This window comes from Dermacentor variabilis, chromosome 1 (assembly GCF_050947875.1).
Source record: "Dermacentor variabilis isolate Ectoservices chromosome 1, ASM5094787v1, whole genome shotgun sequence".
NCBI classification, from domain to species: Eukaryota; Metazoa; Arthropoda; class Arachnida; order Ixodida; family Ixodidae; genus Dermacentor; species Dermacentor variabilis.
In genome coordinates, this window is record NC_134568.1 from 179,212,822 (window position 1) to 179,223,714 (window position 10,893).

Genomic DNA, 10,893 nt, shown 5'->3' on the forward strand with positions numbered 1-10,893 from the left:
GAGGAAGATTTCTGCTACGGCGCCGGGTATGCGATGTTCGGAAAATGCGCACTGAGACGCTCGCCCGAGTCCGCTGCGTGACTAATGTCATGACGGTTTGGTCTATGAACTTGTCGATGCTATAGATACTGGCAAGTTCACTGGAGTGGAAAGGGATCGGTAAGAAGCACATTAAAGAAAAGTATGGCATATGGTCATGTTTGTGTTATGAATTAATGCACTGGTTTACAAAAAAGAAGCAGCGGGAAATCGCACGCTGAGAACACCGATAAGATACCCTGCGACGCAACTCGAGAAATAATGTTGAAACGTCCAAGAATTTAGAAGAAAAAAAATATTGAATTGTTGCGACGGCACATCACAGTCCCCGTAGGTGTCGAAGCCTCTACAATGAAATTATTTTTGAACAGCTCTGATAGCGCCCACGCAACAATGGTTGCTTGTATGCTGTCAAATGCTCATACTGCCGCCTAAAGCTGATGGCACGATGCGAGAACGCGCACGCGGCGAAAGCGAAACAGTGCGCGGACAAGCATGCAGACGCGCAGTCGGTCGCTGCGAATCTGTGCGATCGCTGAATTGAGGCTTCATTCTATTACGCTCCATTTAGTTATACTATCAGTATAAGAACATATTTCACATAGTTTGCTCTCAGCGTGTACCTACCTTTCACACATATTAAGAAGCCGGTTCGGGAGACTCCATCGCGGCGACTACGCGCAGTGGCGTTCACTGTACATATTCGGTAAAGAGATAGCGTCTGTAAACGATTCTGTGTCTTCAGTTTACCCAAGATTATTATTTAGACAGGAAAAAACTTCTCTCGTTTCGAAAGTACTCACAGAAATGTCCGGGAGAGCTCACGCGTGGTGTTTTCAGTGAGTGCTGAGAGCAAAACCGATGAGGGGCGCGCCGCGTGATCCCTCATACTACGCCAGCGAGGCGCTTCCGATAGATGGCGACTCCGTAACTCCTCGCCGCCAATATAATGCGGCAAACAGGGCGAATAAACATGTTGCGCAACCACAGATTCACATATCACAGCACCCGCTCTCTCCATTCCCCCTGTTGTATCGCGCGCGCCAGGAGGCGGCGCGCTTCCTCCCTGCTTTTCTCCCTTGCGCTCACAAGACTGACCCACCATCGTCGGCTCACCCCATCCCTCTCCCCCCCCCCCCACCCCTACGCTTTCACTCGCACAGACAGCATACGGCGCGCGGTGACGCTGTTATCGCCCTCAATTGCACTTAATGCGGAACATGGCGGCGACAACAGGAATTCGCCTTGAGTGTCCATATAATTGCTATCGTAACAATATAACAAGAGTATCCGGCAACTGAAGCGTCCCATGGCCCATTACTTTCCACAAAAGAAGTAACAAAATCGAACTTTCACCATGCGATAACTTGCGGCACCGCAAGAATGTCTTTTTTTTGTTCTTTTGTGGGGCGGGGGCACGGAAATAAAAACGCAAAGGAAAGCATGTTGGCCACAATCGAATGCCTACTTTGGGTAGCTAATGCGGCTACCGAGCGAATAATCAAGAAAACATGAGACGCTTGGTCCACAGAAAACCATACGCATACTGCTCGGTTTCCTACACCGGCGAGATAAAATTTTCCGGAGAGGTTGCGCTCAAGCGAACGCGCTGTAACCCGTCAACTCCCCGCAGTGATGGCGGCGAGTCAACATTGTTTCTTTTTCTCCTCTGCTAGCCAGAAGGAGTCCAAAACTCTGGCAGGTCAAAATCCACTCCGCTAGAGAAAAACGAACGCGCATCGAAGTGTGCCGCGCGGTGGTCGAGGCACCACGAGAAAAGCGCATGCGCTCTGCCTGGCTCCGGCAACCCGCGGATAGCGAGGAAAAAAAAGAAAAGAAGAAGAAGAAGAGAAATTTTAATGAATCCTCGCGCCTAAAAGTAAATGTAGAAAAATAAATAAGAACGTAGTTACCTTTGCTGGCTTTAGTGTCTTGACATGGATGCTTTGGCGCAGGTGAAAAAAAGATGTTGATATTCTTTTCTGTGACATGACGGCAAAAATGAACGATCACAACGCTTCCTCTCATTCGGACCTCGCTGCGTGCTTTGTCAACTTGTCTGATAGTGTGTTGATTTGGCTTGTCTAGGTATATGGTCCGATCTACGATCAATGCACCTTTGGCTTCAAATGTTTATAACAACATTAAACCCACAAAATTCCCGAATTGAAAATCTACAGCACGACTTCTGAAATGCACCTTTCGCGTGAAAAGTGTATGAGAACTTTACACCCATAACGTTTTGGAATTGAAATCCATGCGCTCCGTAGATTCCGCGGCCTCCGCGAGATGCCGCGACGAGCCTGCTCGCCATCAAAGCGCGCCCTTGAAACTTTTTGCTCGGATGGGGCTTCTTGCGTTGCTCCTTGCGGCGTTGCCGCGAAATCCAGCCCGATTTCGCTATGTTAGCGCTGAAATGTCTTTTCGAGCGTGAAAAAGACATTCTAGACAAAATCCAGCATGATGTCCGGCGCCGGAGGCTGTTTTGGTCGGCGATGCATGACAGCACAAAAAAATTCGGGGCGGGGGCCTGAAGCCCCATAAGCGCCTCCCCCCCCCCTCACCTGGCTACGCCCCTGACCTATATGGTATCTAGTGTAGAGCCCCAAGGTTGCGTGTTAGTTCCGCTTCTCTTAATTTTCATAAATGACGTGTCCTGAGCAATCCAGAAGTGTTCATTCCTTCTTTACGCTGGCGACATGAAAATATTTAAGGAGATACACATTACCGGGGACTGTCGCGCTCTGCATTCCTATCTATCATGATTCTCTGAATGGTGCCAATTAAGCATGCTCCCTCCAATTTCATCTGAAACCAGTATTACGTCACACTCACGTGAAACACATCTCCCCATATTCTGTTCATCGTGCATTTTTGACCACGGTTGATTAAATAAGCGATCTCGGTGTGCTTTTTGATAGTAAGTTAAACTTCTCCGCCTGCTCTAAGCGCGTAGGAACACGAAGCCTGCGCATGCTCGGTTCCGTCTGCTGACTTACAAGATATCCACGTATTCCATTTCTCTTCGTGAAGTTTGTCACATCTGCATGTCTTCCACAACTTGACTACATCTCAAAGGTGTGAAATGGCACAAGCAAGTCCAACAGCATATTAATCGTGCGTGTGCAGAACAACATTTAAAGTATATGAAACATCGTTTTCTGACCTCGAGCGCCATCAACTTTTCAAGTTTCAATAATTACCCCACACTGACGTCACTTAGCTGCAGACGTAGTCGTACCGACTTTCTATTTTTGTATAAAGTGGTATGAAGGTTATATACAAGGATAAGGTGCCCCAGAAAGGCTGGCCAACGTTTCGATAGGAGGACCTATCTTCGTGAAAGGCGGCCTCGTCACTGCGAAGATAGGTCCTTCTATCGAAACGTTGGCCAGTCTTTCTGAGGCAACTTATCCCTGTTTATAACCTTTGTACCACAGTGTGCTACTCCATCTGTCAGCCTCATTCTTGATTTTGTTTTTCTTTTTGTATAAAGTTATTCACTGAATACATGCACTGAGCTACTATAGGTCCTGGTTAACTACGGGTTCCGCAGAAGACTACCTGGGAAACACAGACCCGTTAACGTTCGTGCCTTTTTCAGCAGACACTCGCCTTTCCAGAGAATACCAAGACAATATAATTGTCATTTTCTCCATTCTTGATATCTTTTAAAACGTGTTGCAATTTTTCTGTTCCGAGCTTCGTGCTTCATCTTGAGCATCCTTTCTAGCCGGACTCCTCTCCTGTCCTTTCATAGTGTCTCCATAGAGAAAGAAATTGCTTCTCTCTCCTGTCGTATATGTCACCTCGTGGAATGTGCACTTCCAGCCGTCGACTTGGGTTCAATCATGGTTATTCATTGTGTCACCTATGTGTATGTCTATAGTCTGTCTCTCAATATTGTTTTATTGCTGAATTTTCGCTCTCTATTATTCGTAATAATAATAATTTAGGAACCGAAAAAAACTTGAAGATGAGGATCGAAGCAGCACCCAGTTCAATCACTTCAGTGCGAATAAAATAATGTTCTGCTCACAAATGAACAAAATAGAGCGGCGAAAGTCAAAAGCCTTTTGAAACTTCCTAGGCCCTGCCGCACAGCTTCCTTTCAATTTCGATGGACTTGTAATTGCGTCCGACTGATTCTGGCTGAACGCTTTCAGCCTTAAGTATAAACCCCATGCAAGCGATCTTGCGCGCGACAACGACAAGCGACGCGATGGAGATGGCTGTAGCGTTCGCTCGTCGCCTACAAATCGTACCCCATGCGAGCGATGACTTCGAGCGACGTCTCCCCGGTGTTGGCGATATGAGGGCAGCAATATAGGCGCCTAAACTAGCATTACGCTGTGCTTTATTAACTTAAGTTGATGTTTTTTACTGTAAAAGGCAACATAAAATATTTCTGAAGGTCTTCCAGTAGATTCTTATCCTTGCACTATAAAAATTAAATCGTTTGCTCGTTCCGTGCCACAATCGGTAGTACTTGAGCGATGTACACCCAGTTCCGGCTTCGCGCTATTGGCTAGTCACTCATAGCACTTCCGGGCGACGAGTGACGAATTCTCGATTTGCAGAACCGAGTGATCTGTTCAAGCCACGGCCCGATCCGTCGCTCGAAGCCGTCTCTCGTCGCTCGTCGCCGTCGCGCACAACATCGCTCTCATGGGGTTTAGCCTTTTTGGTTTCTTTTTATGTAATCAATATTCACCCTTACACTTCCCAGAACATTTAAACACGCAGAACATTTAAACACGGCTTGACTATTGACAAGAAGGGCTTCGTTCCGAACTGCAATCCAGGCTACCGGAGTTGTGCAAATTTCCTTTATTTCGTTATCTTTAAGAGGCGGTGCAGTTTACCATGCGCTGAGCAGTCATTCGGGAGCGTCAGAAAGGCTCGCAATCAATTGCACTTCGATAACGAGTTCCTATGGACGAGAAGGCAGCATCCTCGTTGCCGTTATGCCCTTTGTGCAGTCCCCCCGTCAACACAGAATAAACACTTAGGTGAACACAGAGTGAGGTGATTCGATGTCGAATGCAGCGGGAATACTTCCTACACTTGCCACGCCTAAAATGCGCGCGTCAGGTACGTACCCAAGGGGGGGCCCGGGAGGGGGGCCCGCCCCCCCCCCGAAATTAAGTGGCATACCCCCCCACCCCCTCACCGCCCACGCCACCAATTCTCACACACATTCCCTAAAGCGCCGCCAAATCAATGTTGAGATTTCACAGCTATTTGGCGATTAACGTTTTGCTGCCTTTTTCACTCCTTTTGGGTGGCGGTGGTTATCGGCAGCTCCTGGGGTGTGAAGGCCAGTTTTCTCATTGATTCGGCGCCCGCGCGATTAACTTTAGATGCGTTCAGCGGTCACCACCTATTCAACGGTCACGCGCATTGCTGTTGCTTCGTTAGTTCAACCTTCTTTGTTTAGACAGATCCATGGAGGGACCAGGAAAGAGATTCCGTTAGTAGTCCGCTGGTCTGTGCACGAGAAACGAGTTGCGGCCTGACAAAACGCCAGTTGCGTTTAACTTGTCCTTTTGCTTCATTATTTCCTCGAGTGACGGCTCGCCGCGACGGTGGCAGATCCTCGGAACCATATACTCGCGATATGGGTTAGATAAGGTGGAAAATAAAATAATTCGAAACAGCGTCCATCATCAAACTCTGCAATAACCCTTAAGAGGAAGCTTTAGCTCGGGCCCAACTCCGATGCGGCCTATTCAAACAGATGTAAAACGCAAAAACGCGTATCTGAGATAACCCCTGGACCGATTTTAATGAAATTTGTTGCATTTGAGAGAGAAGGTAAATTCTAGTCACTGTTGGAAGCGGAATTTCGATTTATGGGGTGAATTTCGTGAAAAAGATTTTCAGAAATAGACGCCCGAAGTTTATAAATTAATACCTCTGCATCAAAAAGAGATACCGCGGTTCTGAAAACGGCATCCATTAGATCATTTAAAGCGGACAAATTCGATACCTCGATTTATATATTACGTTAATTTTTTACATTGTGTACAAGGGTTCTGCAAGAGCTGTATTTCTATATTACTGATTTTTTTAGATTCCCCTTTATATGTAAGATCAGGTGAAATTCACAGAATTGTGATATTATTGTTTCTTGCTGAGTTAGAGAGTTGTAAACGTGATAGTTTCGTTTTCTGAAAATTTTTGATTTTTTTGCCAATTTTTCAGTAAAATATTGACAATCTAAATCAAACATTGGAAACCAACAGTCACTAGATTTTAAGTTTCTCTTTTAAATGCAACAAACTCGTCAAATTTGGTGCAGTGGTTGCCGAGAAAAACGAATTATCCTTTTACATGTGTTTAGATAGGAGCACCCGAGCTAAGGCTTCCTCTTAAACCCATAAACAATATGGCTGTCACCCGTTACCTCGTCTGGTTTTCCCCTAATTGTACAGCACTTTTCGTGCAAACTTGGCAACTGGAAACAAGAGTCGCAAGGAGTTGAGAAGTTAAGCGACCTACTGAGGGAGAGAGCCAAGGCAACAGCCAAACAGGAAGAAAAAGCGAATATTAACAAATTTAACCGCTGTTTATGAAAATCTTTATGGATCAACATCTTTTTATTTAAAAAGGAAGTAGAGAAAACGTCGCCGGAATTGGAGAACAATTCTGTGTGTTTTGAATGACGCCTCTGCAGTTATCAGTCGAGCCGCCTGACGTAGCCATTTCTCTGCTGTGCTTATGTATAGGTGTTTTTCTAACCTTCCGCGGTGGGCTCAGTACGTCTACAACCGCAGCGTTTTGCGCTCTACAAGGTTGTGCGGGACTGGCGGCCACGCATCGTTACGTAACTTCCCAAATAACAATACGAGTCGGTTGTGGCACTTGGTAGAGCAGTAAACGAGGGATCCAAAAAAACTGTGATTGTTCCACAAATGTATATTCTTCTATAATTCTTCCAGAGCTAATTAAAAAAAACGCTGTTTTAATCGGATACAACTGAAGCCTGCAGTGAAGCCCTGCACACGCCTTCATAACCGCCAGCGACTGTTCCTCCGCGAGGCTGCAAATAATTCGTACTTCAAATTTTGCCTGTTACTCAAATCAGGCGCTAACCACAAGAATAAATTTATTAGCGCGTAAATTTATAAGTTTTCCCTCGCCTATTATAGTGGAATGACGAATGCCGAATTCTTTATTGAACTGAAATAAAAGGCTTTTTTTTTATTGCGACAGCGTGCCTTCTGGTAAAAGAAATATTTAAACGTGTAGATACACACCGGCTTCTCGGAGGAAGTCCAGCAATGTCTGGTGGTGGGGCCCCAAGATCCAACTGTCTACATCTGGCGGCCGACCTGGGGGTGGTCCACATCGAAGCAGTTGTTTCTGGCGGAGGGCATGTAGAGACGGGCAAGTCCAGTGGGGTGCCCAATGTCCACCTCGCAGACAGGAGCGGGACAGAAGGGGCAGGAATCGCTGATGGGGGCACGGTACTGTGCCGACCACGACCAGGTTACCGCAGGGGTGAGGGCGACACGGAGGCGTAACCTTCGTAGCAACACCTCTTCCCAGCGTGCTAGGCCGCCAGGGAGGTCGGTGCCACACGTTGCGAGAAGTGCTCGCGTGGCGCGCCGAAGGTGTTGTTTATCTGTGAGGAGCCTTGTCTCCGGAGAGGTGGGGGCCAAATGAAGTGGACGAGAAGTTTTGTTATGACTTGCTGCATCCACTAAGGCTTGTGTGGGATGTATCCATTGTACACGTACTGTAAGGGGTAATTTCTCAATTGTGTCCTTAATCGCCTGTGCCAAAACGTCGGAATTCAGAACACGCCACAGACAACGGATGGCAGCTGAGGAATCGGTGAAAATGTCAATGTACCTACTAGACGGCGGAAGCAGCGGACAGAGGATGAATATTGCATCTCGGATTGCCAAGAGCTCCGCCTGTGTCGATGGCCAGGCAGCGGAGCAAGCATACGAGCAGGTTGCTATTTCTGACAATATTTCCGGACAAGCGATAGCCGTGGTGACGTGATCATCACTCACACTAGCGTCGACATACGCTACATGTCTGCGGGAAGAGCTCGCACTCGTAGCTGATGAGCTATTTGCTATTATACTCGACTCACTAAGGTGGTCAACGGATCGTGTGTGTATGCGAGTCGGAGGCCGATTGTCCGTAACTTGCTGATAAAGCCACGATGTTTGCTTCGCGGCAACAATGCAGTATATTGTCAAGTTTCACTTCAGTTGACAGTGAAATTTCATGAGTAAAACGGGCTCAGCAGTGAAATGTACCACAGACTTTTGAAGATTTAATTAATTATGGAGTTTTACGGGTTCCGAAACCATGAGACATGTCGTAGTGGGAGACCCCGGCAATTCGTACTGCGTGGGGTTCTTTAACGTGTACCTAAATCTAAGTACATGGGTGTTTTCGCATTTCGCCCCAATCGAAAATGCGGCCTGCATGGCCGGGATTCTATCCCGCGACCTCGTGCTTCGCAGCCCAACATCATAGCCACTAAGCAACCATGGCAGGTAGGCTTTTGAAGAGTGAAATGCTAAGACTCCATACACTTTGTCCATGTCTGTTGCACACCTCATTGCTACCGTCGATGAAAAGACTCTTCAAGAACAGCAGACGCTCTGGAGGTATCAGGTACGACGCCATTTTGAAAAAGTCGCATGACGACGACTTTGTTTGTTTCTGTGATTGGCTGGCAGAGTAACACAACCCCGCGTGGGCCGTGGGCCTTGTTTGTCAACTGTTGTAACTTTTTTTTTTCAAAGTTTTATGCTACCATTGAAATCTTTATTTTACACTTTCGCTTTCTTTAATTGTTCTTGGCAGTGTTCTTCCTGCGCTTCTTTCCTGCGCGAGTTTATTTGATGTGGTTTCTTGCTTGCCTAGTAAAGGAGAGGTGTATCTCACACGCGTACCTGTGAGATACAACTTATTTCATTTCTCTTTTGCGGGTTTACGCGTCTTTACGGCGAATTCCGGGCGTTATTAACATTTGTACAAGTAAATTTAAGGTACCCCCCCCCCTCATTTGCATAGAAAAGTTATCTTGGGTTGCCCCCCCCCCCCCCTTCGAAAAAGAAATTCTGGGTACGTGCCGGCGCGCGTACAAGCCACGGCACCGAATTATATAGCAGCACCTGAAGTAGGACCGCCGCGGCTTGGTAAGAATGTGGTGACACGGTAGTAGAACCCCATAGTCAATGGATAGGCTCCCTTTAGGGACCTAAAGGAAGCCTATGCAGTAACTCTATAGAACCCCTTGTCGTAGAGCCACCTGTCGTTGTCTAAAGGAATGTACGAGGAACGGCGAACCAGGTCTGGGCGCGTCGTCGGGCGGAGTGTTCACACCTACAAAAATTGTAGGCAATTCTAATCTTTGACTTAAGTGTCTCTTAGTGGCACTCGCACCTCGGCGTTGGTGTTCTTTAGGTTAACTTTAGGCGAACCCAACGCACGAACCGAACTCGTAGGCAACTGTTTTCCATTAGCCGGTTAAATATCATACCACCTTCTTGTGGGGAACGTCATTAGTAACGTCATTACTTCCGCTTTCCACTTCCTAGTTTCCAGGAATTTCGCCAGAGTCGTGCTCACGTGGCGAGTCTCTAAAATCTGCGATTCTGTGCTTTGGTGTGCGGTAATCAATGATTTCTAATTAATTATAATTATTCCATACACTTCAGTAACTCAACTTGTATATAAACTTATGCTCTGATATCATATCTATAATGAAACCCATGAATTTTGTACTGGAATGTTTTCTTTTTTTTCTGATTTATTTTTAATTTCGTGCCCAGTCGTCTCAGGAGGTGAACCGGAAGTGCTGTGCAAAAAACAAGAGTGTCACTCGACGCTCCTGCCACTAGAAATGACTTCACTGCGTGCTTGCGCCTTTGGTTTGGAGCGCTGTCAACCGGTGTTTCCAAAGAAGAAAGCTCTCATACCCGTTGTAAAAGTCAACCAATGTTTTTTATACACTTTCAGCGCCGGCCTGTCGCTTATCATTTTGCACCACAGCAGATTTTCATTCTCATAACGGCTGTGCTGACGTGACTAACTGTAGGTCGGGGCCGATTGCTTCTTTCTGCATTGTACATGTGGCCTTCTTTCTCTAAATACGGTTGAGAGCGATGCAACTCTGACACGCAAGCCAACACTGAAGCAAATTTTTAAACGCGTAATCATTTCTATGCCTACCCAACGAGCAAACCTGTCTGTCCTTGCGTCCGCCCGTCACGTAAGCGGAATCGCTATAAAGAAATAATGTATAAAACAAAATAAATTCGAAAAGCTCTGGCGTGTTTCGAAGCTACGACCCCACGCTCTGAAGCAGGGTGATTTACCCACTGGGTAAAACACCCACGCTTGCAGAAGTTGAATATATGTGAACCAAATGAATGTGTTTTACCGGTGGTACAGATGTCAAAGGAGAACAGTTTCTATGAAGGCTTTGTTGAAAGATTTGGTGATGTTGGAATAAAAGCCATCTCTAGGCCACATGTAGGGCCAACTTGGAACATTATAGACATCAGGAAAATTCCGATTTTGCGAAAATTAATGCCAAACACGCCACTCCCCCGATGTGTTTCAGTGGTCGCGGGATGCGCCTTACGTTGGGGTGTTCCTCCACCGAACGGAGTGCCACCAATCTCTGAGCGCTCATGCGGTTCACGTCGCGCAGCACAAACAGATAAGCAGCCAATGTGTTGATAAGGAGTGATGAGGGGTTATACGTGTCTCATCACTGTTGATAATGGTTTGACGTGGATGGATCAGGTGCTAAAGAGCAATAAGGGCTTATAATGGTTGGAACAATTATGATAATGTCAATAAGCACCGATAAGG